The following is a 5,250-nucleotide window of genomic DNA, read 5'->3' as shown; positions in this document are numbered from 1 at the left end:
GGTTTTGATGGGGGTAATTAGCAAATCTCTTGCTTTGGTACATTAAGTGCTTAACATTTCACATTTAATTCATCTATTTCTATATATGCTCTATTTGGTAGGTAGAGCAGGCTTTATCACCCCCATTTTCCATATGGAAGCTGAGGTTTAGTCAGGTTAAGTGACTTCCCAAGACCACACAGCTCTTAGTATGGTTTTCTTATCTATTTACCTGTTTATTTCTTTACCTATAGTTGATTTACAGAAAATATGGAACGTTGCACGAATTTGCGTGTCATCCTTGTACGGGACCATGCTGATCTTCTCTGTGTCGTTCCAATTTTAGTATATGTGCTGCCGAAGCAAGCGCCTTAGTACTGTTTTCTGATGCAGAGTCCAGGATTCCACCAGTGTGCTTGTGTCAACTCACCTGTTCGTCCTTCTGGGCTCTGTGGGGACCTCAGCACCAAGCGAGAGATGAGTCAGGGGCTCAGATTAAATGTATACATTTGTTTGCTGTGGGATCTGTGTGAGAAGCAGTAGTGCACACAGCCTTCACAGTCCTTGCAAACACTGGGCACTTGATAAACCCTCTCTGTATGACTGGAGCATCATAGGCTGTAGCATAAATAAGTTCGGGAACAGAAATCACTGCCCTTATAGTCTGTGACTTCCAAAAACATTTAGTTCCCTAGAGAAGAGCATGGACTAGAGAGCAGCTGCAGTCCTTCAGTACAGTTCACAGATATTTATTGCATACCAATACTAATTACAAAACATGGTATTTATTTGGTACTTACTCTTACTTGGACACTTCTAAATATCTGTACATGAATAAACTCAGTCCTCACAACGATGCTATTGCTATTATTACTATTCAGTAATAGTACTTACAGCTATTATTATCTTTCCCACTTAGTAGGTAAGGGAATTAAAGCACAGAGAGGTTAATTACTTGCTCAAAGTCTTATAACCAGGATACAATGGAACCAAAATCTGAACCCAGCCAGCACTTGGGCTATGCTGTGCTGTCTCTCTGGATCTTAGGAGCTGTGCTAAGTCATGAAGAGACCAAACTCAACAAGGTTTCTTTCTCAGTAAATTCAGAGTCTATGTGGGAGACAGACATAGGCGAAGTGCAGTTCTGTGTGACAATTGCCACAGGACAAGTACAGACAAGGCACAGTTAACACACAACACCTAGCACACCTACCATTCCCGGGGCTCTCAGGGAGGTATTCCTGGATGCAGTGAGGTTTCCACTGAGTCAAGAAGGACAAGTGAAGGTTTGTCAGTCCTTAGCACCTGAGGGAGCTGATCTGGAGTACCAGGTATAGCTTCAAAGAAGCACAGAGGCAAGAAATGACACAGTTCATTCAGAGTTTCTGCAATTTTGAGGGACTGTGGTACAGAATGCCAGGCAGTGATAAGCAGAAACAGAAGCTGAAAAAGTAGGCAGGGGCCAGGTCGTGCTGGGCTTTGTAGACCGTGCACAGCAGGTTGGATTTCATCATGGAGACCATGACGCGCCATGGAAGGTGGTTAAGTAAGAGAGTCACATGAGATTTGTGTTTTAGGAAGAGACTCCAGAACAGCTTCAGAGGACAGTTTGGAGGTGGCAGTTGAGATGAATGGCAGTCAGACTAGCTGTGCAACTTGTTATGAAAAATGATGGGGACTTTGTAAACTAGGGCAATGGTGGTGAGAATTTAAGTGAGAGAGAGAACTCTGGACTTTCATACCTGCTATTCCTAGGGCTAATCCTATTAATATCATTAGTTTCCTTTACTATCTTGCCCAAGTTGGCCAAGTTATTCATCTGCCTTGGAGGAGAGTGTTACAGAAAGATAACACATCAATTTGGTTACTTTCTGCTCCAAATAAGAAAAATCCAAGTGGAAATGGTTTAAAGAATGAGGAAAATGTATTATTTCATATAGGAAGTTTTGAGTTAGGGCACGTTTAAGTTTGGTTAATTCAGCAGCTCAATGACAACAGCAAGGAATCATTTTTTTCCCATTTATCTGCTCCGCCTTCTCAGTGTCACCAGTCTCCCCTATGTCTAGGTATCCTCATGGTCTCAAAATGGCTGCCACAGTCCTAGGAATCGATATCAGCAAACAGATTAGGGAGGAGTTCAGCCTCCCCTGACACGCACGGACGCATGCTACAAAATCAGGGTTCTTGTTGCAAGGAAGAAGGAAGGAAGCATTTGAAGAGACAACTAACAGTGCCTGCTGAGAATGCAAAGAGAAAGATAACGTTCAGCTTCTTGCGTTGAAAGAATAGGATTGTGCAGCAAGAATCAAGCCTTGTGTTCCACATTATTTGAACAAATTATCTGAATTTTTTCATCGGTTCTTTTAGTGTGCCAATAGAAAGGTTTAGCGGGTCTGGTCATAGTTTCAGGTAAAGGAAGTGTAGACCAGACAAGGATGAAGGGGAAGACAGTCTTTTCCGATCCCAGGAGATGGTGAAGGAGAGAGAGAAGGCAGGTGAGACGGGAGATGTCATCCTGCTTTCCCTTCTTGGCGCTGGTTGGGGAAGCGGCAGTGGTGTGTGGTGTGGAGGCGTCGGGGCACAGGCTGTGGAGGGCAGTGAGAGGGGGAGGCCCGCGCTCCACCCCGCCATTTGGAATTCTGAGAGGAGCCTGCTCTGTGCAGGGCCTCGTGAGGAGAGGGGAGCAGTGTGGTCAGACAGAGCAAGGTCTCCCTGGTGCTCCTGAGGTTTTTCTCAGTTCAACACTATAGAAGCTGAGTTGATGCACAGTCGGCCAGTCTTGGGAACAGCACTGCAGGCAACTCTTCACAAGCCAGGGGACTGGATAGCGGACATGGTGGAGACCCAGAGTTTCCCAGGGGCCGGAAGAATAAAGCACAAGTTCGCCATCTGTAGGACGCCCGGCCGGCAGCAGGAGTCTGGACCCAGCAGGGTGTGCAGTGCCAGCCAGGGCACACCGAGGACTCTGTGTCTGCCAGCGCCAGGCTCTGACCTCCTCCACTGCTGAGAGGCCACATACCCCTTCCTCTTCATCGGTGGAGGTGGTTTTGGGGAGATAAGCAAGGGAAGCGGCAGCATATCTGAGAGTCTGAACTGACCAAGATGAAGTGTGAGTTGACACTGCAACCCTCCCGCACTGTGTGCAGCATGGAGAGAGCCCTGGGGCAGTCAGGGGCTTCATAACAGGCTTTCTTCTTCTCTGAGGTCTTGGTCCCTCTAATGTAGTATGACGTGAGATGAAAGCAAAAGTTTACAACAAATCTGCTTAGCAAAAGAGGAGAAAAATGTTTAACAAACCTATATCATACTTTCCTAATAAGAATATTTTGATTATTCCTATTTGTAAGAAAAGAAGACAACACAGCATTTTAACTTAACAAAAAGTAGTGTTTGTGCTAAGGAAGTGCTTACTAGGAAGTATTTTTTGAGATAGGTCTAATTCTTTAATTGCCATTAATGTGTACCCAATTAAAAGGAGGCACTAACAACTACAGTGAGTATAAATGAAGGAAATCAAGGTGGTGAAGAATCTGGAAACCCCGGGGAGTTTCACCTACAGAAGATAAGACAGTGGTGAAAAAAACTACTGGCTACTAATATATAAAGGGTTGTGTTGATAAAATCAGGTAATCAACATAAATTTGCTATAGGCTGTAAAGTGTTTTGGAGATGTTAGCTTTTTCTATCTTATTTTATTTTCTGTAGTTCCAGATGACAGAAGTAGACCCAATGGGTCAGAAGTATAAGGAAGTAGATTGCATCTCCATATGTAAAATTTTAAGCTGTCTGACAGAGGAATGTGCTACCGTAAAAATGGAAACTGAAAAGTATTCGGGGACAGGATGGATTTGTATCTAAGGCCACTTTAAGGCTCTAAGTCTCTGCTGTTCTAGGAAACGATTTCTTACCTTTCTTAGTTCATTTATGGGTCTTTCCTCCCTGAAATTAATGAGGCGAAACAATTTACCCCAGAACGTGTGTTTGGTACGTGGTGGGTTTTTGCACCTATGAGGATAGGTGAACACAGTTGCTTGTTATTCAGGGGGCGGGCCTTGGGCCAGCAGCTGCAGCACTGCATGGGAGCAGGTTAGAAACACAGAACCCTGGCCCACCCTGGGAAGCCCGAGGCCAAGTCTGCGTGCGCACGAAGGTGGGAGAAGCGCTGAGCTGGATACGTGGGGACCTCCCGGAACCAAACTCCCAGAGCACAGTAGCGCTTAGACCTGGGAGACCCCAGAGCTCTCAGAACCAAAGAAGCTTCAGCTCAGACTCCTGCCGGCCCTTCCACCCTTCCGTCAGGGCAAGTAACCCAAACCTCAGAGACAATCCAGGGGTGTTATTTCGGGTTAAAATCAGTGGGGCTCACTGTAAGGACAAATACAAATTCAAAATAAGAGGGTTAATTCCTCCTGTTGAAAATAAGGGAAGAGATTTCCCTCTCCTCCTTTTTCTCAGAGCACTTACTTTAGAAAACTTGTAATTGCACATACTTTCTTTTCTCTTTGAAAGTTATAGGCCCTTTGTCAGCTTTCTGGCCTGGGAATGTCTTTCTCAAGGACCAGGGGGCATCTCTTTAAAATGTAAACATCAAGGGAGACAGTGCCCATCTTCCAGTCTCCGGGGGCAGGCAGGAACCTAACTTTGGTGGGTGCCTTGCTCCAAATTGCAAAGCTACTTCCTTTCATGAAGAGGTGAGTAGTGCGTTTTTCCTCTGGAAAAAGCCAAGTAGCCAACGTGGATGGTCACCCCAACTAGCAGGTGAAATTAGGATGACCTACTGGTGACAAATGGTGCTGTCAGGTCCTCTGACTTGAGGACATGTGTGTACTGGGTTGTGTCTGCTTGGCTATAGAAGGAAAGGGGGGAGATTTTTTTTCTGTCTTTGCATCTCTTTGTGGATTACCGGTGATTTGCTTCACTTTCTGGTTCAATGCTTATTCAATAATAAGAGTGTTTTCTTTCTCTACTCTTTTCCTGGAGAGGTTTTCTGTGTTGGAAGAAGATTTTGTTTTTTAAATATATTTTCCCGATACCATACTGTTATACTGTTAAATTATCTTACCTATTCATCCTATACTTCCACACTGCCCTCCTTCCTTCCTTCCTTCCTCCTTTCTCCCTCCCTTCATCCCTCCTCAGCTGTCTTCCATCTTTTCTTTTTCTTTTTTTTCCAAATTGGCATGTAAACCTATTCTCCATCCAAATTATTCTGTATAGATGGGATAATACATTTATGAGAGGATATATGTCACAGATGTTCTGAAAAAAGAT

The 5,250-nt window shown here is 44.6% G+C and overlaps 1 non-coding gene across 1 annotated transcript; it reads right to left on the bottom strand.

Annotated features, from left to right (window-relative positions):
- Nucleotides 1–243: 243 nt before the first annotated feature.
- LOC115853478 (U6 spliceosomal RNA) lies at nt 244–349 on the bottom strand. Its single transcript, XR_004039601.1, has one exon. It is a non-coding gene; the product is annotated as a U6 spliceosomal RNA (small nuclear RNA).
- Nucleotides 350–5,250: the final 4,901 nt, after the last annotated feature.

The sequence above is a fragment of the Globicephala melas genome, chromosome 18 (assembly GCF_963455315.2).
Source record: "Globicephala melas chromosome 18, mGloMel1.2, whole genome shotgun sequence".
Taxonomy (NCBI): domain Eukaryota; kingdom Metazoa; phylum Chordata; class Mammalia; order Artiodactyla; family Delphinidae; genus Globicephala; species Globicephala melas.
The sequence above is the reverse complement of the archived record's forward strand: the minus strand, read 5'-3'. Positions and strand labels throughout refer to the sequence as shown.